The sequence below is a fragment of the Aegilops tauschii genome, chromosome 5, assembly GCF_002575655.3.
Source record: "Aegilops tauschii subsp. strangulata cultivar AL8/78 chromosome 5, Aet v6.0, whole genome shotgun sequence".
In the NCBI taxonomy this organism is placed as follows: Eukaryota; Viridiplantae; Streptophyta; class Magnoliopsida; order Poales; family Poaceae; genus Aegilops; species Aegilops tauschii.
The window spans coordinates 396717391-396742943 of record NC_053039.3 but is presented as its reverse complement, the minus strand read 5'-3'; the positions used below and the strand labels follow the sequence as shown (position 1 = coordinate 396742943).

Below are 25553 nucleotides of genomic sequence, written 5' to 3'. Positions count from 1 at the left end.
ATATATAGACAAACAGAGTGTCACTAGTATGCCTCTACTTGACTAGCTCGTTAATCAAAGATGGTTATGTTTCCTAGCCATAGACATAAGTTGTCATTTTATTAACGAGATCACCTCATTAGGAGAATGACGTGATTGACTTGACCCATTCCGTTAGCTTAGCACTCGATCGTTTAGTATGTTGCTATTGCTTTCTTCATGACTTCTACATGTTCCTATGACTATGAGATTATGCAACTCCCGTTTACCGGAGGAACACTTTGTGTGCTACCAAACGTCACAACGTAAATGGGTGATTATAAAGGTGCTCTACAGGTGTCTCCAAAGGTACTTGTTGGGTTGGCGTATTTCGAGATTAGGATTTGTCACTCCAATTGTCGGAGAGGTATCTCTAGGCCCACTCGGTAGTGCACATCACTATAAGCCTTGCAAGCATTGTGACTAATGAGTTAGTTGCGGGATGATGTGTTACGGAACGAGTAAAGAGACTTGCCGGTAACGAGATTGAACTAGGTATCGAGATACCGACGATCAAATCTCGGGCAAGTAACATACCGGTGACAAAGGGAACAACGTATGTTGTTATGCGGTCTGACCGATAAAGATCTTCGTAGAATATGTGGGAGCCAATATGGGCATCCAGGTCCCACTATTGGTTATTGACCGGAGACGTGTCTCGGTCATGTCTACATAGTTCTCGAACCCGTAGGGTCCGCACGCTTAACGTTACGATGACAGTTTTATTGAGTTTTGATGTACCGAAAGAGTTCGGAGTCCCGGATGAGATCGGGGATATGACGAGGAGTCTCGAAATGGTCGAGACGTAAAAATCGATATATTGGACGACTATATTCGGACTTCGGAAAGGTTCCGAGTGATTCGGGTATTTTTCGGAGTACCGGAGAGTTACGGGAATTCGTATTGGGCCTTAATGGGCCATACGGGAAAGGAGAGAAAGGCCTCAAAAGGTGGCTGCACCCCTCCCCATGGTCTGGTCCGAATTGGACTAGGGAAGGGGGGCGCACCCTTCCTTCTTTCTCCTTCCCCCTTCCCTTCTCCTACTCCCACAAGGAAAGGAGGAGTCCTACTCCCGGTGGGAGTAGGACTCCCACCTATGGCACGCCTCTCCTCTTGGCCGGCTGCCTCCCCCTTGCTCCTTTATATACGGGGGCAGGGGGCACCCCAGAGACACAACAATTGATCCTTGAGATCTCTTAGCCGTGTGCGGTGCCTCCCTCCACCATATTACACCTCGATAATACCGTTGCGGAGCTTAGGCGAACCCCTGCGTCGGTGGAACATCATCATCGTCACCACGCCGTCGTGCTGACGAAACTCTCCCTCAACACTCGGCTGGATCGGAGTTCGAGGGACGTCATCAAGCTGAACGTGTGTAGAACTCGGAGGTGCCGTACGTTCGGTACTTGATCGGTCGGATCGTGAAGACGTACGACTACATCAACCGCGTTGTGATAACGCTTCCGCTGTCGGTCTACGAGGGTATGTAGACAACACTCTCCCCCCTCGTTGCTATGCATCACCATGATCTTGCGTGTGCGTAGGAATTTTTTTGAAATTACTACGTTCCCCAACACTGCCGTGGTCGGGCTTTGAGTCTTACTCAATTTCACACCTTGTAACACAGGCAAGAACTCTTTCTTTGACTGTTCTATTTTGAACTACTTCAAAATCTTGTTAAGGTATGTACACATTGAAAAAATTATCAAGCGTCTTGATCTATCTCTATAGATCTTGATGCTCAATATGTAAGCAGCTTCACCGAGGTCTTTCTTTGAAAAACTCCTTTCAAACACTCCTTTATGCTTTGCAGAATAATTCTACATTATTTTCGATCAACAATATGTCATTCACATATACTTATCAGAAATGCTGTAGTGCTCCCACTCACTTTCTTGTAAATACAGGCTTCACCGCAAGTCTGTATAAAACTATATCCTTTGATCAACTTATCAAAGCGTATATTCCAACTCCGAGATGCTTGCACCAGTCCATAGATGGATTGCTGGAGCTTGCATATTTTGTTAGTACTTTTAGGATTGACAAAACCTCCTGGTTGCATCATATACAACTCTTCTTTAATAAATCCATTAAGGAATGTAGTTTTGTTTATCCATTTGCCATATTTCATAAATGTGGCAATTGCTAACATGATTCAGACAGACTTAAGCATAGATACGAGTGAGAAACTCTCATCGTAGTCAACACCTTGAATTTGTCGAAAACCTTTTTGCGACAATTCTAGCTTTGTAGATAGTAACACTACTATCAGTGTCCGTCTTCCTCTTGAAGATCCATTTATTTTCTATGGCTTGCCGACCATTGGGCAAGTCAACCAAAGTCCATACTTTGTTCTCATACATGGATCTTATCTCAGATTTCATGGCCTCAGGCCATTTCGCGGAATCTGGGCTCACCATCGCTTCTTCATAGTTCGTAGGTTCGTCATGGTCTAGTATCATAACCTCCAGAACAGGATTACCGTACCACTCTGGTGCGGATCTTACTCTGGTTGACCTACGAGGTTCAGTAATAACTTGATCTGAAGTTCCATGATCATCATCATTAACTTCCTCACTAATTGGTGCAGGAGTCACAGGAACATATTTTTGTGATGAACTACTTTCCAATAAGGGAGCAGGTAAAGTTACCTCATCAAGTTCTACTTTCCTCCCACTCACTTCTTTCGAGAGAAACTCCTTCTCTAGAAAGGATCCATACTAAGCAACGAATGTCTTGCCTTCGGATCTGTGATAGAAGGTGTACCCAACTGTCTCCTTTGGGTATCCTATGAAGACACATTTCTCCGATTTGGGTTTAAGCTTATCAGGATGAAACTTTTTCACATAAGCATCGCAACCCCAAACTTTAAGAAACGACAACTTTGGTTTCTTGCCAAACCACAGTTCATGAGGCGTCGTCTCAACGGATTTTGATGGTGCCTTATTTAACGTGAATGTAGCTGTCTCTAATGCATAACCCTAAAACGATAGTGGTAAATTGGTAAGAGACATCATAGATTGCACTATATCCAATAAAGTACGGTTATGACGTTCGGACACACCATTATGCTGTGGTGTTCCAGGTGGCATGAATTTGTGAAACTATTCCACATTGTCTTAACTGAAGGCCAAACTCGTAACTCAAATACTCTTCTCCATGATTAGATCGTAGAAACTTTATTTTCTTGTTACGATGATTTTCCGCTTCACTCTGAAATTATATGAACTTTTCAAATGTTTCAGACTTCTGTTTCATTAAGCAGATATACCCATATCTGCTCAAATCATCTGTGAAGGTCAGAAAATAATGATACCTGCTACGAGCCTCAATATTCATCGGACCATATACATCTGTATGTATGATTTCCAACAAATCTGTTGCTCTCTCCATAGTTCCGGAGAAGGGCGTTTCAGTCATCTTGCCCATGAGGCACGGTTCGCAAGCATCAAGTGATTCATAATCAAGTGATTCCAAAATCCCATCAGTATGGAGTTTCTTCATGCGTTTTACACCAATATGACCTAAACGGCAGTGCCACAAATAAGTTGCACTATCATTATTAATTTTGCATCTTTTGGCTTCAATATTATGAATATGTGTATCACTACGATCGAGATCCAAGAAACCATTTTCGTTGGCGTGTATGACCATAGAAGGTTTTATTCATGTAAACAGAACAACAATTGTTCTCTAACTTAAATGAATAACCGTATTGCAATAAACATGATCAAATCATATTCATGCTCAACGCAAACACCAAATAACACTTATTTAGTTTCAACACTAATCCCGAAAGTACAGGGAGTGTGCGATGATGATCATATCAATCTTGGAACTACTTCCAACACACATCGTCACCTCGCCTTTTTACTAGTCTCTGTTTATTCTGCAACTCCCGTTTTCGAGTTACTACTCTTTAGCAACTGAACCAGTATCAATTACCGAGGGGTTGCTATAAACGCTAGTAAAGTACACATCAATAATCTGTATATCAAATATACCTTTGTTCACTTTTACTAGTCTCTGTTTATTCTGCAACTCCTGTTTCGAGTTACTACTATTAGCAACTGAACCAGTATCAATTACCGAGGGGTTGCTATATGTTGGAAATATGCCCTAGAGGCAATAATAAATGGTTATTATTATATTTCTTTGTTCATGGTAATTGTCTATTATTCATGCTATAATTGTATTGTCCGGAAATCGTGATACATGTGTGAATACATAGACCACAACGTGTCCCTAGTAAGCCTCTAGTTGACTAGCTCGTTGATCAACTGATAGTCATGGTTTCCTCACTATGGACATTGGATATCATTGATAACGGGATCACATCATTAGGAGAATGATGTGATGGACAAGACCCAATCCTAAGCATAGCATAAAAGATCGTGTAGTTTCGTTTGCTAGAGCTTTTCCAATGTCAAGTATCTTTTCCTTAGACCATGAGATCGTGCAACTCCCGGATACCGTAGGAGTGCTTTGGGTGTGCCAAATGTCACAACGTAACTGGGTGACTATAAAAGGTGCACTACGGGTATCTCCGAAAGTGTCTGTTGGGTTGGCACGGATCGAGACTGGGATTTGTCACTCCGTGTGACGGAGAGGTATCTCTGGGCCCACTCGGTAATGCATCATCATAATGAGCTCAATGTGACTAAGGCGTTAGTCACGGGATCATGCATTGCGGTACGAGTAAAGAGACTTGCCGGTAACGAGATTGAACAAGGTATTGGGATACCGACGATCGAATCTCGGGCAAGTAACATACCGATTGACAAAGGGAATTGCATACGGATTGATTGAATCCTCGACACCGTGGTTCATCCGATGAGATCATCGTGGAACATGTGGGAGCCAACATGGGTATCCAGATCCCGCTGTTGGTTATTGACCGGAGAGGCGTCTCGGTCATGTCTGCATGTCTCCCGAACCCGTAGGGTCTACACACTTAAGGTTCGGTGACGCTAGGGTTGTAGAGATATATGTATGCGGAAACCCGAAAGTTGTTCGGAGTCCCGGATGAGATCCCGGACGTCACGAGAGGTTCCGGAATGGTCCGGAGGTGAAGAATTATATATAGGAAGTCAAGTTTCGGCCACCGGGAAAGTTTCGGGGGTTACCGGTATTGTACCGGGACCACCGGAAGGGTCCCGGGGGTCCACCGGGTGGGGCCACCTATCCCGGAGGGCCCCGTGGGCTGAAAGTGGAAGGGAACCAGCCCTTAGTGGGCTGGGGCGCCCCCCTTGGGCCTCCCCCCATGCGCCTAGGGTTGGGAACCCTAGGGGGGGAGCTTCCCCCTTGCCTTGGGGGGCAAGGCACCCCTTCGCCCCCTTTGGCCGCCGCCCCCCCTTGGAGATCCCATCTCCCTGGGCCGGCGCCCCCCCAGGGGGCCTATATAAAGGGGGGAGGGAGGGCAGCAACACACAGCCTTGGGCGCCTCCCTCCTCCCCTGCAACACCTCTCTCTCTCTCTCTCTCGCAGAAGCTTGGCAAAGCCCTGCCGAGACCCGCTACATCCACCACCACGCCGTCGTGCTGCTGGATCTCCATCAACCTCTCCTTCCCCCTTGCTGGATCAAGAAGGAGGAGACGTCACTGCACCGTACGTGTGTTGAACGCGGAGGTGCCGTCCGTTCGGCACTCGGTCATCGGTGATTTGGATCACGGCGAGTACGACTCCGTCATCCACGTTCATTGGAACGCTTCCGCTCGCGATCTACAAGGGTATGTAGATGCACTCCTTTCCCCTCGTTGCTAGTAGACTCCATAGATGCATCTTGGTGAGCGTAAAAAAATTTTAAATTATGCTACGATTCCCAACACTATAAACACTAGTAAAGTACACATCAATAATCTGTATATCTAATATACCTTTGTTCACTTTGCCATCCTTCTTATCCACCAAATAGTTGGGGTAGTTCCGCTTCCAGTGACCAGTCCCTTTGCAGTAGAAGCACTTAGTCTCAGGCTTAGGACCAGACTTAGGCTTCTTCACTTGAGCAGCAACTTGCTTGCCGTTCTTCTTGAAGTTCCCCTTCTTCCCTTTGCCCTTTTCTTGAAACTAGTGGTCTCGTCAACCATCAACACTTGATGTTTTTCTTGATTTCTACCTTCGTCGATTTCAGCATCACGAAGAGCTCGGGAATTACTTTCATCATCCCTTGCATTCTATAGTTCATCACGAAGTTCTACTAACTTGGTGATGGTGACTAGAGAATTCTGTCAATCACTATTTTATCTGGAAGATAAACTCCCACTTGATTCAAGCGATTGTAGTACCCAGAAATCTGAGCACATGCTCACTAGTTGAGCGATTCTCCTCCATCTTTTAGCTATAGAACTTGTTGGAGACTTCATATCTCTTAACTCGGGTATTTGCTTGAAATATTAACTTCAACTCCTGGAACATCTCATATGGTCCATGACGTTCAAAACGTCTTTGAAGTCCCGATTCTAAGCCGTTAAGCATGGTGCACTAAACTATCAAGTAGTCATCATATTGAGCTAGCCAAACGTTCATAACGTCTGCATCTGCTCCTGCAATAGGTCTGTCACCTAGCGGTGCATCAAGGACATAATTCTTCTGTGCAGCAATGAGGATAATCCTCAGATCACGGATCCAATCCGCATCTTTGCTACTAACATCTTTCAACATAATTTTCTCTAGGAACATATCAAAAATAAATACAGGGAAGCAACAACGCGAGCTATTGATCTAAAACATAATTTGCAAAAATACTATCAGGACTAAGTTCATGATAAATTTAAGTTCAATTAATCATATTACTTAAGAACTCCCACTTAGATAGATATCCCTCTAATCATCTAAGTGATTACGTGATCCAAATCAACTAAACCATGTCCGATCATTACGTGAGATGGAGTAGTTTCAATGGTGAACATCACTATGTTGATCATATCTACTATATGATTCACGCTCGACCTATCGGTCTTTGTGTTCCGAGGCCATATCTGTACTATGCTAGGCTCGTCAAGTTTAACCTGAGTATTCCGCGTGTGCAACTGTTTTGCACCCGTTGTATTTGAACGTAGAGCTTATCACACCCGATCATCACGTGGTGTCTCAGCACGAAGAACTTTCGCAACGGTGCATACTCAGGGAGAACACTTTTATCTTGAAATTTTAGTGAGGGATCATCTTATAATGCTACCGTCAATCAAAGCAAGATAAGATGCATAAAGGATTAACATCACATGCAATCAATATAAGTGATATGATATGGCCATAATTATCTTGTGCTTGTGATCTCCATCCCCGAAGCACCGTGCTCGTGATCTCCATCTCCGAAGCACCGTCATGATCACCATCGTCACCGGCACGACACCTTGATCTCCATCGTAGTATCGTTGTCGTCTCGCCAACTTATTGCTTTTACGACTATCGCTACCGCTTAGTGATAAAGTAAAACTATTACATGGCGATTGCATCTCATACAATAAAGCGACAACTATATGGCTCCTGCCAGTTGCCGATAACTCGGTTACAAAACATGATCATCTCATACAACACATTATATCACATCATGTCTTGACCATATCACATCACAACATGCCCTGCAAAAACAAGTTAGACGTCCTCTACTTTGTTGTTGCATGTTTTACGTGGCTGCTACGGGCTTAGCAAGAACCGTTCTTACCTACGCATCAAAACCACAACGATAGTTTGTCAAGTTGGTGCTGTTTTAACCTTCGCAAGGACCGGGCGTAGCCACACTCGGTTCAACTAAAGTGAGAGAGACAGACACCCGCCAGTCACCTTTAAGCAACGACTGCTCCGAACGGTGAAACCAGTCTCGCGTAAGCGTACGCGTAATGTCGGTCCGGGCCGCTTCATCTCACAATACCGCTGAACCAAAGTATGACATGCTGGTAAGCAGTATGACTTATATCGCCCACAACTCACTTGTGTTATACTCGTGCATATCATCAACGCATAAAACCAGGCTCGGATGCCACTGTTGGGGAACGTAGTAATTTCAAAAAAATTCCTACGCACACGCAAGATCATGGTGATGCATGGCAACGAGAGGGGAGAGTGTTGTCCACGTACCCTCGTAGACCGACAGCGGAAGCGTTATCACAACGCGGTTGATGTAGTCGTACGTCTTCACGATCCGACCGATCAAGTACCGAACGTACGGCACCTCCGAGTTCTACACACGTTCAGCTCGATGACGTCCCTCGAACTCCGATCCAGCCGAGTGTTGAGGGAGAGTTTCGTTAGCACGACGGCGTGGTGACGATTATGATGTTCTACCGACGCAGGGCTTCGCCTAAGCTCCGCAACGATATTATCGAGGTGTAATATGGTGGAGGGGGGCACCGCACACGGCTAAGAGATCAATAGATCAATTGTTGTGTCTCTGGGGTGCCCCCCTGCCCCCGTATATAAAGGAGCAAGGGGAAGGCAGCCGGCCAAGGGGAGAGGCGCGCCAAAGGGGGGAGTCCTACTCCCACCGGGAGTAGGACTCCTCCTTTCCCTGTGGGAGTAGGAGAAGGGAAGGGGGAAGGAGAAAGAAGGAAGGGGGCGCCCCCCCTCCCTAGTCCAATTCGGACTAGCCCATGGGGAGGGGTGCGGCCACCCTTTGAGGTCTTTCCCTCCTTTCCCGTATGGCCCATTAAGGCCCAATACGAATTCCCGTAACTCTCCGGTACTCCGAAAAAATACCCGAATCACTCGGAACCTTTCCGAAGTCCGAATATAGTCGTCCAATATATCGATTTTTACGTCTCGACCATTTCGAGACTCCTCGTCATATCCCCGATCTCATCCGGGACTCTGAACTCCTTCGGTACATCAAAACTCAATAAAACTGTCATCGTAACGTTAAGCGTGCCGACCCTTCGGGTTCGAGAACTATGTAGACATGACCGAGACACGTCTCCGGTCAATAACCAATAGCGGGACCTGGATGCCCATATTGGCTCCCACATATTCTACGAAGATCTTTATCGGTCAGACCGCATAACAACATACGTTGTTCCCTTTGTCACCGGTATGTTACTTGCCCGAGATTTGATCGTCGGTATCTCGATACCTAGTTCAATCTCGTTACCGGCAAGTCTCTTTACTCGTTCCGTAACACATCATCCCGCAACTAACTCATTAGTCACAATGCTTGCAAGGCTTATAGTGATATGCATTACCGAGTGGGCCCAGAGATACCTCTCCGACAATTGGAGTGACAAATCCTAATCTTGAAATACGCCAACCCAACAAGTACCTTTGGAGACACCTGTAGAGCACCTTTATAATCACCCATTTAGTTGTGACGTTTGGTAGCACACAAAGTGTTCCTCCGGTAAACGGGAGTTGCATAATCTCATAGTCATAGGAACATGTATAAGTCATGAAGAAAGCAGTAGCAACATACTAAACGATCGGGTGCTAAGCTAACGGAATGGGTCAAGTCAATCACGTCATTCTCTAATGAGGTGATCTCATTAATCAAATGACAACTCATGTCTATGGCTAGGAAACATAACCATGTTTGATTAACGAGCTAGTCAAGTAGAGGCATACTAGTGACATTCTGTTTGTCTATGTATTCACACTGTATTATGTTTCCGGTTAAATACAATTCTAGCATGAATAATAAACATTTATCATGATATAAGGAAATATATAATACTTTATTATTGCCTCTAGGGCATATTTCCTTCAGGTCTTGCTATCGACGGGAGGCCTCTCTGTATGAGCACCGATTCTGATGGGTGGCGCGAGCAGATGATTGCTCTTATCGGTATGGCTCCTACCGAGGCTGAGGCTGATGTAGAGGAGGGAGAAGAGAAGAAGAAGAAGAGGGAAAGGAAAGCAGCCGGATCTGCTTTCACGTGGATTCAAAATAACTTTGCGACGTGTCCTGCGGATGCCACTGATGATGTGATCCAGACACATGCTCGTGTCTATATGTGGTACGTTGTCTCGAGGACTTTGTTTCCTGACTCCACAGGCAAGAATGCTCCATGGATGTGGCTGAAGGCGTTGACCGTCTTCGATAGCAAATGGAGCTGGGGTTCAGTGACTCTTGCGTACTTGTACCGACAGGTAGTTGGTTTGTTTTGTTATCAACTCATTTCTTCATTACCAATGCAAGCTTGCTGTCAACTTAACATTGTTTCTTTCATATGCAGCTGGATGATGCGTGTTGCAGGATCACAGATAGTGCGGTCATTGGTGGTAATATGCTTCTACTTTCTGTATGAAGCTGGGAGCGTCTGCCTGTTGGACGCCCGAAGAGCGTCAGGTTTAATCCTTGGTATGAAGATGAAGATGACGAATTACGGCGCCCCACTTGGGCTTACAAGTGGGATGTGGTTTCCGAGACGACGAACGATGTCAATCTCATGTACCAAAAGTACATTGCCGAGTTGGACACGATTACGCCTGAGCAGGTAACAAGGTCATTACTTCAGTCATTTCTCATGCTCGCCTGAAAAAAAGTCACCAATTTTGCATTGTTGCCCTATTTCATAGGTGGAATGGCAGCCATATGGCGCCGATGACAGACTTGGGTACACCCCGGAGTTTTCCATCAACCCGATGTGCTTGCGGGATAGGGATCTCTGGCTTATGCGGTGCCCACTGATATGCAACTGGGCTGTTGAGTTTCATTTGCCACATCGCGTGTTTCGTCAGTTTGGTCTGTTCCAGCCTCACCCACCGGAATGGGTGGATACGGACAAAGCACTTCATAGGTAAGAGAGCGTATTGACTAAGCATCGTCAGTCCTTCTTGATTTTGCTAATGTTTGGTATTGTACCATGCAGGTTGGACAGGAGAAGGCAGCGGAAGATAAAGGACTGGGACAAGCATCATGCTTCGTATGTTACCCGCTTCCAGCTTTGCGTGGAGCAAGCTCGTAGCAGTGCACGCGCCCAGCTTCGTGAGCATAACCCACTTGCTTTTGATAACTACATACGATGGCTTCTTGGAAATACTCGAGTTGAGATATGCCCGTCGGCATATAATGAGGATATTCTTGAAGAACCCGTAAACTTTGAGGATCTATCAAAGGGGAAGTACAACAGAGATGTCAGGGTAGGGCAAGGAGTCCCTGATGTTCCGGTGATTAACTATGTGGTAAAGTGTTCCTTCTTTACTTTCCCGTTGGCCGTATTACACATGTTTGAATGGCTAACGTGTTCATTCTTTCTCATCCGCAGCGCACCGAGATCAAGAAAGCAGCTGATGAGAGCCAGTCTATTCTGGAGAAAACACCGGTTGGAAAAGACAATGATGATGGTTCACTACGAGCATTCCTCAAGGTACATATCGCATTCACTATGAGAGCCAGTCTATGTTGCGGAGTTTGATATCTTCCACACTTGTTCATGTTACAACGTCAGGCCAAGAAGTTAAGGCGGTTATCGAATCTTCTCGGTTGCCGTGATCCCGAATTTGATGAACCATCTGCCTCTAGGTCTGGTACACCATCAGACCCCTCATCTCACCATCAGGGGGACGATGTGAGTTCCTCATATGCTTATCTGGATGATGAGGGTGCGGTCACCCAAGAGGTATGACTAATCCTTTAGTCCCTCACCTCACTTGATTACGACGCCGGTCTTCACCATATTGTTTGATTGTGTGATAGGGCCATGGGCTTGATGATGACATGACTTTGGCGGACTCTCAAGTTCGGTCCGCATATATGTTGAAGCCTAGGCAGCCCATACGCCGGTACACGCCCACCGACTTTGACAACAGAGGCAACCCAAAGGTGGTCGTAGGGACCTCGCGGATGGCTAGGTTGGATGATGAGGCGGAGGCGGAGGCGGAGGAGGAAGTGCAGGAAGAGGAGGCTCGTCCACCCAGGAAGAAGAAGATTGTGTGCAGGCGTGGCACCAGGAACACGCGCGGAAGGCATTAGTGCTTGTGTTTGTTAGTGCTCTTGTAGCCGTTTCATTATGTCGATGAACTTGTGAGGTTATGTTATATGTTGGTGAACTCTTAGTAGTGTGGTATTTGTGTTTGCGAACTAGTAGTAATGTTGAATTGTCCTAAATGATGTGATGTTCAAGTTATTAGTTGTCTTTGTTCAGTATGTGCAGTTTATAGTAATTTTAGTGATGTTCAAGCAAGTTATGTGAGTGCTGCATGAGGCCAAAATGGCATCTGTTTCTGCAGTTTTGCAGTTAACAGCACTGCAGCGCCCAACAGCCAGGCGCTGCACTGTACTGTGCAGCGCCCAACACTTAGGCGCTGCACCATACAGTGCAGCGCCCGTGTCATAGGTGCTGCGCAACTGGCCATGGCTATCCAGAGAGCCACAGAAGGCTTGCAGCACTGACCATCCACGAAAATTACTAAGTCAGAGTGCAGCGCCCAGGCGCTGCACTATACTGTGTGACGCCTATCCCTTGGGCGCTGCACAGTATAGTGCAGCGCCTGTCTTCTGGGCGCTGCACGGCTGTTTACTGGAAAAACGGAGTTTACAGCACGTTCATTTCACCGGAACATCATAATACTTACAATGACTGCAGCATCACAGCAATTTGAACAAACATAAATTTTATGCCGATGAGTTCATAACTTAAGACAATTCAAACATTACTACGACATGGTTCACGACACATTCATTACAAATGACAAATGGCAGCTTGCCCTAGAAGATAGTTCACCAACATCTCACATGCCCTCACAAGTTCACAACACATTCATTAGAAGATAGCTGACGACGAATGCACCGAAGCGAAGTCCCTACTGAGTAGAGCGAGGCCATTTCCCCTTCTTGTCACGTGCCGAGTCCTCCTCTTGCGCCTCGCGAGCCTTTGCAAGCTTTCTTGCCCTCTCCTCCTCACAAGCAAGTTTCGCTTGGCGTGCCCTCTCCTCCTCTTGTTTCTTCCGCTCCATCCTCTCCTTCTGACGACGCTCTTCCTCCAAGCCTCTTCGAAACGATTCTTCGAACCGCCGTTGCCGCCTAAGACAATCTTGGTATTGGTCCTTTTTGACATCTTCTGGCACTCCAAGATCTATCCACGTGAAACTTGCATAGAGGAGGCGGTGACTGCATACAAAATTTTTGTTAGTGTTGACACACATTTGAGAGTAACATTTTACTTCTCGAGCTTACCGGTGGTTGGTCATAGGCGTTAGTTGGAAGTGCACGATCATAAGCATAGTTCGGGCATACAAAATATCTCCGCCCTTCCGTCCATGATTTCTTTCGGTCGGTGGACACCTTCACCTTGCAAACATCTCCACACCAACATGGCGGGATGTTGACATCTTTCTCCTTCACCTTGTCCAAAGATGCGTCCTCCCACTTGTTCGGCATGTCTTCTTGGTTAGCACACGGTGGCCTCGTCATGGAACCGGATGAAGCCATGCCTACAAAACCGAGAATTCTTGGTTAACCCTAACCCCCACTTAACAATAACCACAACCCTAACCATAGCATAACCCTAACACCAACATCAAACACACATAACCCTAACCCTAGCATACTATGAAAGCCTAACCATACCAAATTAGCAAAGAAACATAACATGATTCAACACAAATTTGCAAATCCAAGACCTTGAAAGCGAGGCCTCCATGTTGGTGGCCATCATTTGTGGTTCCTCCAGGCTCTTTCACCTCATACTTCCACTTGTTGTCGTCATATAGTACAGCTTCTTGGGAGTCTGCCTTTCGTGATTGAAAGTCCAACCATTCTTCAACCTTTGGTGGGAAATAGTACTTGTGCTTATCCTTGTTCTCACCAGCAATCTGCTTATCCGTCTCCATTGAGTACTTTAAAAAGTATCCATTCATCTTATCAAATGTGTATTGAACTATTGCCGTCACGGGTAATGCACGTACACCCTTGAGCACCTTATTGAAGCATTCTGCCATATTGCTTGTCATTTGACCGTACCTCCGGCCATCTTCATCGAAAGCACGTGCCCACATATTCCTTTCGACAATGTTCCTATTGAGAAATTCAAGACCACCGGGGTCAAGTTTCTTGTGTCTGAGCAATGCATTGAACAATGTGGCAAACCGCTTGTTGGTGAAAGCGAGACAACAATCTTGAAGATCATCGGCCAACTCCTTGATACCACATGCCCTATAGAAGTTTGCACAAAAGTGCCTCATGCACCATCGATGGTGCAACTTTGTATGTCCGGGAATGTCAACCACCACCGCGTTTAGAATTCCTGGATGGCGATCCGATATGACACAAATTTCCCTTTCAGCCGGTAATACCCTTGTTCTCAATTGATGCAAGAACCACTCCCAGTTATCATTGTTCTCCACCTCAACCAAAGCGAAAGCCAAAGGCAACACCCGGTTATTGGCATCACTTGCTATTGCAACCAATAAAGTGCCCTTGTATTGTCCGGTCAAGAACGTGCCATCAATGGCGATGACGGGCCGACAATGCTCAAAAGCCCTCACGCATTGCTCAAAGGCCCAAAATGCACGGCCAAATACTCGGACGGTCCTCCCGTTATGGATCAATGTTTGGTGCCCATGAGGCTCAACCACGTGAACCATGCCTGGGTTTGTGGCGGCCATAGCTAACAACAACCTAGGGAGTCGGTTGTATGCTTCCTCCCAATTGCCATACAACATCTTGAATGCGGCTTGCTTCGCCTTCCATGCCTTGCCGTACTTTACCTTGTAATGAAAAATGGCTTTCACAAGGTCAATGACACTCTTGATGGTCATTATTGGAAGTGTGGATATTTGGTTGGATAACCTGTAAGCAATGAACTCGGACGTGAGTTGTCTGTGTTGTTGGTACACAAGCTCGCCATCCGCATTCTTGTGCCGGCACATGTGAGTTGGTAGACAACTCACTATGCGCCAAGTGGGACCTCCTTTCCATGGCCTTGCACGCACAATCCATGGACATCTTGGCACTTCACATTTGACCGTGTAACGCACATTGACGTTCGAGTTGGCCACTTTATGTGGACGATAATGTGTAACCGAGTAGTTACCGAGCCACATCTTCAATTCCAAGAAGGATTGAAACTCGCAACCGGGATATATCCCGTTCTTGCCGTCTTCCAAATCACAGTGAGAACTTGGCCTAGCTCCAAGAGATATGCATTTGCCACCATCCACAACGGCTTCATCCGCGAGACTAAGATCCTTGAACAATGGTGTCTTGTGATCCGGCCGAATACCTTCTTGAATGCTTGGGCCTCCTTCGGCATGAACCCCTCCTCATCAACTTCTTCACCGGGACCATCGTCATCCGAGTCCGATGCATATGCACGGGAAAAAGGGATGGATTGGTCCATTGTCTCTTGCACATGATATTGGTCGAGATCACCCACATTGTTGTCATGGAGATCAACTTCGTTGTCATCCTCCTCGTACTCATCATTCTCCTCTTCGAAAGCTTCATTTTGGTTGTTTGGAGTCGGGCTCAATGTTGGCCAATCTTGTTGCGTGAAATGAGGTTCACTCATTTGATCTTGGTTAATGGGTGGGGGAGTGCTAGCAACCAACGGGGAAGGGTTCCGGTTCAAGTCCAAATTCAAAGTAGACTCAACCTTCTTGGAGGCAAATAACTCAAGAGCCTTGTCTAGAGATTCGGCAACCGTCCCCTTGTATGCAACCCAACATTGCTCGGAGTTCACACACATTGTCTTCCAACGGATGTGCATTCCAAAACCAACATTATGCCTTCCCTCGAACTCAACAACGTCACTTGGGTCCATCCAATTCAAATCCTTCCTCACTTGGTCCAAGAGCTCCGCATAGCTAGGACTACTCTCAAACATCATGTCAAGCTCATCCGGGTCCGGCTCAACATTGCCTTTCAAAAAGGCCTCTTTATCCACATGATGAACATAAACAAATGTTCTCCCCATCCCTATAATAATCAAAAACACACATATATCAAGTAAGTACTTAACAAAAATATTTGCACAAAATACATATGCCATAACATATGTATGAATTAATAACCATAACCCCACATAACAATTACCACAACCCTAACCATAGCATAACCCTAACACCAACATCAAACACACATAACCCTAACCCTAGCATACTATGAAAGCCTAACCATACCAAATTAGCAAAGAAACATAACATGATTCAACACAAATTTGCAAATCCAAGCCAAAACTAGGGTTTCCCCAAAGTAGCAAGATTTGAGCAAATGTGACAATTCCTATGGATGAAAACGAGGGGATCGGAGGAGATTACCTTAAGGGAGGGGTTGGCTTCGAAATCCACGGTCAAATACTCCGGATTTGCAAGATTTGAGAAGGATTTGAGAGGGGGGAGAGGGGAAGAGAGGAGGGGCGCAAGTCTAAGGGTTTGGGTGGGGTGGGGGTGGGAGGGGAGAGAGGGTGGGGCCAGCCTAAGTGGAACACAGACTGTGCAGCGCCTAAGAGACGGGCGCTGCACATTACAAGTGTAGCGCCTAGGCCTTAGACGCTGCACTGCTGTCTGTGGGGCCGCAACTGGACCAGGGCTGTCACGCTGGCAGGAGGTGCGACGCCTAAGGCCGAGGCGCTGCACAGTAGTGTGCGACGCCTAGCTGTCAGGCGCCACATGAAAGGGTCACCATTGTGAAATTTTTTCGAGAGCAGGTCAGTTTATGATTTGATTTCGCTCTCAGGTCAAATATGTGATTTTTGCCACAGGTGACAGACCTTGTCAGTAAAAATACAGGTAAAATGTACATGAATTTTCAAACACACACACACACGCTAGAACACTAACAAAAATGTGCAGTACAGAAGGAATCTCGAAGAAAAGCAAGCTTGTAGATGGAAACACTCAGGTCTCTGCACCGGACGTTTGAGAACATAACTTCTCCCTCACTGCACGCAGTGTTCAGTAAGGCGCCAGACATTTGTGACACCACAGACCAGCACCAAAATCACCGATTATGCGGGATAAATCGACCAGCGACCAGGGAGCGAGACGAGAGTGTGTCGTCTGGAGCCTATATGCCGCGGGGCCATAAGCGGCCGCCTTTCTGGACACTGCTCCCACTGATAGTCTCCTGGTTGGTGCAGAGATGTTTTTCCTGCCCAAAAGATGAAAGAAACACATGAAGGGTTAAGCTTTGTCCAAGAATGAATGCAGTGGGGATGGAGTGGGGGAAAAGAAAGAACAACAGACCTGAACTGTATCCTTGTTTGCAGTGTGCCTCTTGGCATTGTTCCTTAACAGACAGAGACGACGTTATTGTTGCTGTTGACCTGTTCTCTAACAAATATCACAATTCCATACTGGCATGTTTTTCCTACCTAAGAACACCTAAAAAGTGGACCAACCAGCAAGCGAAACAGAGATTTCTTTGCTACAACTGCAGAATCTATGTCAAGACTGTGAAAGATAGAATGCTGATGTCTAAGGCATCAAGGAATTTGCATCTGTCAAAACTTTCTGGTCGAACTGTTCCCTGTTGGAAAAATAACAAGTCATCCAAAAATGCAGTCAATTACACATTTCAAACAAAACAGTGAGCCAATCAACTTTCAATCTCATAACTCATGTAGTGAATAAGAGCAAATGTTCGCGAGAATCAAGAAAATGCTGACGGATGCCCAACTTTTCTCCACCGCTGACAAAAGAAATGTTGCATCATGCTTTTGGGATAAAAGTTGAATTGTACAAGATGATGCTTTTGATCAAATGAACATAGAAAAAGATAGCATATTCTAAGTGAAATAAAAAATATTATTGTTTATCCATTTGATTCATGACTATGCCTGAGGATCTGTTTATCCATAAGCATGAAATAAAAAGGCTCCATGCTTATTAGATAACACATGAGCTGAAAAAGACACTTAATAGCAGCAGATAAGATCCAAACATTTAGGTTCTGAAGACATAACATTCCGTTTCTGTCTACAGCTTTAAATGAGAGATATGCCAAGGCATAATTCTAAGTATTTTCTTTAGTCTTCTCTTCCTCCCCGTCTAATCTCCAAGTCAACAAAGATATCTACCACCTATAATTCCACAAACACATCAATTATTGTCCATAGGTTTATGTATGCCACAAAATATCCATTGATGTCCGTAGGTTGATGTACCATTGAATAACAAAAAATAAATTGATTTATGCCCCCCAGCATTACTGGACTGCATCATTGCTACGAGTGCTACACAAGGCGTATACATCACTTATCCAGTTATGCTGCTACAAATACCCATATTGAGTAAGCAATATCAGCCTTGCAGATGTCGAAAAAAAAAGATTTCATGTTTTCCTTGAATGATTAAAATGAAAGTGAAAGGACATAAACCATGCACAGTGCATACGGGTAGGATGGAAGTTCAGTATCTATTTTCTATGACCATGAAAGCTACTCCTGTGGAATGCTCTTATCTACAAGAAATCCAGGTACTTGTATTTCAAACCTCCCAGTGTGCAGCCAACAGGAATTATGCAATTATATATCTCTGTTAGGTCTACTGTGAGTAGATGAATGCTTAGCTAACAAATCTTGGCAGTGGGGTAAGGATGCCGACAACAAGCGATTGCGTGCCCAAGTTTCTTACAAACAACTTTGATGTAAACGGCTACTTTAATTTGGTCGTTGTTTGGGTGATGACGTTGAATAATTTGATAACTTTATCAGTAAGACTCCGTTTGGCATTGACGTGATTCTATCAATTGGTCACAGAGAGTAGTTGCGGGTCAATCTCTCTCACGCATCCATGACGTAGGATTGATCTCTTCAACTTCAAAGAGCACATCAACAGGGGCAGAGCTTAGTATCATTATTTTCTACTTATGAATCAATCCACATTTTGGTACAGGCAAGTCACTGACAACAAAAGAACTTTCCTATCTATTTTCACTGTATGAGTTTCTCACACAATCGGATTCATAATGATGTAGTTAAAAACATGACTGACATGTAATTTCAAACATTAAGTGTTTCACAATTAGACTTCATTTCCATCAGATAAAGCCATTTCACAATAAACATAACTAATCCCATGCATTATTGCAGCAAACCGGCGAGCATAACAAAAGGCAAACCTTTACTAGGAGTACAAAGTTGGTTAATGATGTGAACCTTGGGAGAAGTACAGCGCAAAGGAAGGCTTGACTTCATTTGCAATACAACAATCAACAAATGCGCACATGACACAAAAAGCATTAATCACATTGCTTTTTGAGGAGAAGTTTTGTAGGCTGTTGTATCCCGTCAAACCAACATCATCTTGCTGAGCCTAGCTAGAATGAATCTGACAAAAATCCAAGAATGTAGGTGAATTATCACATGATGAGCATTTCTTATCTGAAACTGGGATTTTGGAGCATAATCCAACAACACAATTTTATATCTTGGTGCTAGAATCACATAAAAATTGTACATGATAAAAAACGTGACCAACTAAATACTGCCATGTAGAACCTAGATGAAGAACCTCTGCTCTCCACCAAGGTTCATAGGACCTTATCAGTTTGTAGTTAAAATTTCAATCCACCAACCCTTGTTAACCTTACTGCTTTCTTGTAGTACACAGTTAAACTAAGATGAGCATTAATTTGTCAGGGAAAGAACACTGTTCTTGCTTCTTTGACATTCGAATTGATCAATGGTGCATAAAGCAAACGAATCCAACCAACAGAGAACATTGACAGGCTTACCTCATTAGGAAATGAATGTGAATGCTGTTGTAAGCCTGTGCCTCACTCTCTAGACAAACCAGACTACTCCTTCGGAAAACCAAACGTTCATAACGTGTTAGTGGACAGTAACCATGAAGCTGAAGATATAATAGTGATTTAGTTGGCCAATCAATTATTAGGCCACCAACGTGAACAAACTCAAAAGGGGTACGACAACCACTAGTACCAAGGGCAAGGCAAGTATCACCCTCAAGAGGAGAGGCTGCTTTGGTACGATATGTTTTTTCCTTGTTCGAAATCAGCAAACTGCACACTATTGAGGATCTACCACAGATATTTCAAGAAAAAAAAAAATCATGAGCGCCAACGCACAACAAACAAATTACTGGAAAAGTCTCTAAAGATTTCAACAATATTCAACATGTCAATACAGCAGCCTCTCCCAGACACAGTGGCAGTAAATATGAGGTTATGCATATGTGTGTTCATAGAGACTATGATCGTTCAGGGATTGTAATACTAATTAGCATGCAAAACCTTAAATTTTGTTCTTTATCAGTTGAGGGAGGACTTTTTTCTTGTTTACACAAAGAATACATCCATCGATTTGCAGGACTTAGCTCGACATGCCCAGACTTGTTAAAAAATAAAAACTATTATTCTATTATCTTTGCTGTATGATGTAACAGAAAATTGTGATCTGCAGGATAATTTGCAAATGCTGTAGGAGGCTGGAAGCATTGGAGATTATGCTATATAGCAGTGATATGCGTTGGTACATACGATGTACACCTTTACAACACCAACTGCTGGATAATCTGTTGTAGATAAGACCAAAATAAGAAACATTATGATCACTTGTTCACTTGCCTATCATGATATTCCATTTTTGCCCTCCACAAATGAAAATGTCCTTCTTCGTGACAGCATCACGTTGGATTAAGTAAAAGTATTATATATGAAGCTTCCAGCTATAATATATGTAAGTGTCGTTGTTCGTCAGGTAACTCCAGAAACACAGCGCGGATCAGTATGGATACGGCAATGTGAACATATCTTCTAAGTATGCAACCTGCTAGCAGTCTTCGGATAAATATAAACAAGATGCGGAAGGTAGAAGCTACCTTTCACCGGTCATTAGTATGTCTCATCACTAGCAACAAATAATGGTTCCATATTGATACCACTGCATCTTCGCTATGTTAGTTAAACTTCTTTTCTTGTACACAACCATCACTAACTTCCCATGATCGGGCAAACGAGAAGGTACAGTACAATAACCTCCAGCATTCTAGAAGTTTTAAATAGCTTGGTGACAACACACACATGCACACGATGCTAAACGAGATTGAGATAATCTTAAATCCAAATGAAACGCTGAGAAATTCATTAGTCAGTCATTTAATACTACCAAGCTGTTGATATGTTCAAGTTTGAGCGAGCTTCGCAAGCATTCCTGTAATGCAAAGCAGTCAACTAAAACCTTACGTCCCGGCACCCTTTTAGGTAAGCGGCGGCTTAAAAGAATGTTATCCCATCCATACACTGAATGATGCAGATCTTGGCAGCGGGAAGAACGAGCCATCGAGGCCGGTAGAAAGCTTCCGCGTGCTTTCGTCCAGCAAGGCGAAGTGCTTCACAAGTTAATGGACGATTCACCTCACCTGAAGCCAATGCTGCTAATGTCAAATGGTTGGTTTGACACATACGAACTTTCGCTAACGACAACCGCGTTAGAAATAGCATCGCGGTCACGGGATGTTGTTTCAAAAAGGATTTCTTAACCAGACTCACACTCCAATTTGTTAACAAATTAACCTTTGCATACAACTGTCAATTTCCCTGAATCCTGCAATGCAGACAGGGTCACTGCACATACTTTTTCCCTATCGCTGTTCTACGAATCTTCATGTGACACGCCGGGCAGCAAATCATCAGTCGTGTCGAAGGCGCAACCCTCCCCCCGCCCCTCGTTCCGAGAAAATTAAAAGCTACTGTGCGCAATCTGACCGCTAGGAAGTAGGAACGACAGCAGCAGTAACAACCACGCACCTTTCAGCAGTCTCTCTCGGCGGCGCGGCGGATCCCGACGTCGTGTAGCCTCCCCCTCCTGCGGGTGGTGCGGGGGCGCGCTCGCCGTCGAGCTGCTCCGCTCGCCGCCGCCGCGAGCCCGGCGAGAGCCATGGCTCCGCCGCCGCGGTGTCGATGTACGGGCTATTCGAGATGGAGCGCGAGTTGGTCCAACCAGACCGAGTTCGGGTGAGACGGAGCAGAAAGAGGAAAAGCGCGAAAGCTGCCTGCACGAGCGACAAAGGAATGGAGCGGACCTGGCCATATGGGCCATCCCTCACGGGCCAGCCCGTGGGCATGGATTTTCGGCCGGGCACGGGCCAGGCACCTCACGTGAATAAAAGGGCCAGGCCGGTCTTTGACCCGCCGCCGATCCCGGAAAAAGGAATGGGGCACACCATCTATGTTGATGACGTGCAGGTGGCACCACTCCGAGAGCCAGAGCTAGGAGACGACGTCAAGCACCACGTTAATGTTCTTTAGAGGAGATGTCACGAACATGGCGAAAACAGCGAGAAGGGTGTCGGTTGCATAGGGGGATGCGACGACAAGCTCACTACCCCAATAGTCCTCCAAGCTCACGCAACATGGCGAGGGTCTATCAAAGATTTGGGCGCAATGGCCCGACCTTGGCGGCAACTACACGCGGAGCTCTGCCTGCAATGGCAAAGCCATGGCCCTCATCCCGGGTGTGGTGGTGGAGGCACTCTCTGGTATGCCACAACAACCATCGGCCAATCTCGTGCCCGAGGCACGGCGTGGTTCCATTGGCACGGCTGCCTGAGGCAACGGTGCGAATGCAGCAAGGTCTGCAGCGGTAGTGATTACAGTTTTTCACATAAATCACATGGGAGAGGCACCTTAGTCCTTAGTTTATCTATTATTTGTGGAATGGTCTTGCGGTTTACCAGAAAACTGACGCCACGTTAGCAGTTTATCATTTATCTCTGGTTTTGGATGAAACATTCCCGGTATCAAAACATGAAGGACGAAATGTAGCCGAGAAAAGATGACGGGCCAAATGTCTACTTGTTGTAGACTTGAGGGACAAAAATACACTTTTCTCATTTTGCAAATATTTTGAAAAAGCAAACCATGGATGTCCTTGATACTGCATGTCAATTTTCAATTTTGAAAATAATAATATAAAAAACGTACCACACCAAAAAAGAAACTAGTGTCACTTTCATGTTGAATGTAAGGCTTATTTTGTTAAGATGAGGCTCAACAGTGGCGGAGCTTGACCAAGTTCCTTTGGGGGTGGGGGGGGGGGGTGGGGGGGGGCAAACAGAATATATGGACTAGTGAGGGGGCTAAATAGACAAACCTTCATAATCTAATCATTTTCTTCAAATTATTTAAGCCTGCATGTGCCAATCTTAGGGGGGCCACAACCCCAGCAACGCACTAAGCTCCGCCGCTGAGGCTCAATCTCCAAGCCAAGAAGGAAAAGATGATGCTTCGATAAATGATTACATCATAAAAACATGCTCGCTATATATGATACAAACTTGTAACTGTAAGTGATTAATTTTTTTAATATGAATCTTAGTAAACTATTTTTTGTTACATATACTACATTTTAATGTAGTAATCCTTACTCAAAATTGTGTCATAGCAAGTCAAAATATGTCTTAAGTTGTAGGACTCATAGGGTACACCATTCTTTCTAAAACGACCGGTATCTAGTGCCGCCCAAAAAGGATAGTATGCTACCTGCACCAACAGCTTAGGGGTGAAGGAGGAGTTTTCCTCCATCACCCCTAAGTTGTTGGCGAAAAACTTCTGGTCTGAGCTCCAACTCGACCTCCATGTTGGACCATGTCTAAGCATGACAGATTTGAAGAAGCTTAAAGGAGGAGGAATGGATGCCTAGCGTCACCTGTGGCCCTCGCGAGAGGAGATACTCATAGGAGTAGAGCTTGGGTGCCGCCTGGGAAAGAAGAAAAATATGCGGAAGAGTGTTGTCGCTGCAAAAAAAAAAGAGTTGTGCGAGAAAAGGAAGCAACGGGGAGCAGCTGTGTACAACGCTTTGCACAAGGCAGACCCAATCGATGGGCCATCAGTTAAACATAATCATTTTCCATGTGAGTAAACAGTAACATGCTACCAAAATATAAAAATGCACAAGATATGTCGTCGTGAAGGTTTACATTGATTCGAATATTGCCCCTGTTGGTTAACATATTGCTCTATATTGGCCCATAGGCACGAAAAAAACTACGTTGTGATATGCTCGATTGATATCAGTATGCAACTGAAAACCGATATGTCAGTCGCATCAACATACATTTAGAAGCTTGCATATGACAACTCTGGGAGAGGAATAGGATGATATATATATATATATATATTATAGCACACATACACACACACACACAAAACATGGAATAAGAAAATAGCCAACTCTTGCCAATCATATTTCAAGCATCACCATAACCCCATGGCCTTTTGAACTATCGTTTCCTCTGCTTGCCTTTCACTTATCAGTTCCAAACTTAGCATTCATGCAACCAGTCACTTTGCAAAGGTGCCAATAAACATGTAGGTTTCTGGGATCGGCTCTATTGTTAAGAGGCGACATATTTATTCAGAGGGGATGCGAGTGGCGATCGACATGGTAGCACATGAGGGTTTACCCAGGTTTGTGCCATCCCTAGAGAGGTAGCACCCTACTACTGTCCTACAATTGTTGTATTGCTCTAGTGCCCACCGACGATGGAGAATACTTTCAGAGAGATATGTTTCTTGGATTATGGGCTCCTATTCGTGGTAGCGGCCAAGGAGCCAGAAAAGGGGTAGGTGAAACCCTAAGCTAACGAATCTAGAATGTGTTGGAACTCGGATCATTCTCAGAAGGGCCCTAGCCCGCCTTATATACTTGGCTGAGTTAGGGTTACATGGCTCGAACTAGACAACAGACGAGCTCGCTCCACTGGGTTGAACCGGACCATGTGAGGCGCTATTTGGTCGCTTGCCTCCTTGTCTCCCAAGTCAGTGCAATGCTTGACTGGTACCTAGGCCCAAGTGGCTGACTCGGCATGTTAAGGGCCGATATGGCCGGCTCCTCGCATAGTTGGCACATTCGGATGTCATATCCTCGTCAAAACCACACCTCTTAAATCTGGTCTAGTGGTTTAAACCATCAAATGATAGTAAATGTTGCCAAAATAAACCCATTCCTCGAACTAATTTCTGAGTTGCGCAAAAATATCACAAAACGAGTTACTGCATTAATATAAGTCATGTAACATCCTAAAGAAAATTGTTTGTTACTATTTTAATAGTTAGCAAATGATCATCCTGCGTACCAAAATTTGCATTATCCATTCTCTTTGTTTATAATATTCATAAATATTTAGTATTTTTCCTAATAAAACTTAAAAGGTTTGACTTTTGCAAAATTCTGAAAACGGGATCACGTAGGCCAATGCTTAAAGTATCATTTCCCGGTGGAATCCTCTCTTTCGCGACTACAGCCATTACACGAGGAGAAAAAATTGCACCGCTTGCCGGCGAAACCAGGCAGACATTTTTTTTGAGAGTACGCCAATAGCGTACCTTAACTTTATAGAAGAAGAGAGCAATGGTCACACAAGAAGTACAAGAATGGAAGCAAAACTTCCAAGGAAAGACGCACACCCTAGCACACCCAACTAACTAGCCTATGCCTACACTCTCACAAAATGATCTGTATCCTCCTCCACCCAAGCCCGCCAATCTCCAATGTTTGAGCTCCGCAATAATGGCAAGCGCCAACTCAGACGCAGTCCTCTGTTGGCTTATCCGGTAAAAGACTCTAGTGTTCCGCTGCTTCCAGAGAGCCCAAGTGGTCTCTATGATCACCGTTTCAAAACCGCGCTTGTGACCTTTCCTGAAG

At 45.0% G+C, this 25553-nt stretch overlaps 2 long non-coding RNA genes across 3 annotated transcripts; one reads left to right on the top strand and one right to left on the bottom strand.

The window, feature by feature from the left end:
* The first annotated feature begins 10309 nt into the window (after positions 1 to 10309).
* Positions 10310 to 11041, top strand: LOC141022410 (uncharacterized). The gene is made up of 3 exons (XR_012183708.1): positions 10310 to 10439; positions 10522 to 10742; positions 10815 to 11041. It is a non-coding gene; the product is annotated as an uncharacterized lncRNA (long non-coding RNA).
* Positions 11042 to 16598: 5557 nt separating this feature from the next.
* Positions 16599 to 21864, bottom strand: LOC109772269 (uncharacterized). 2 transcript variants are annotated; one of them, XR_005757626.3, is made up of 3 exons: positions 21656 to 21864; positions 17131 to 19215; positions 16599 to 17035 (listed from the first exon to the last, which is right to left on the bottom strand). It is a non-coding gene; the product is annotated as an uncharacterized lncRNA (long non-coding RNA). The 2 variants fall into 2 exon arrangements; XR_006664331.2 differs by having other exon boundaries at positions 17131 to 17413.
* Positions 21865 to 25553: the final 3689 nt, after the last annotated feature.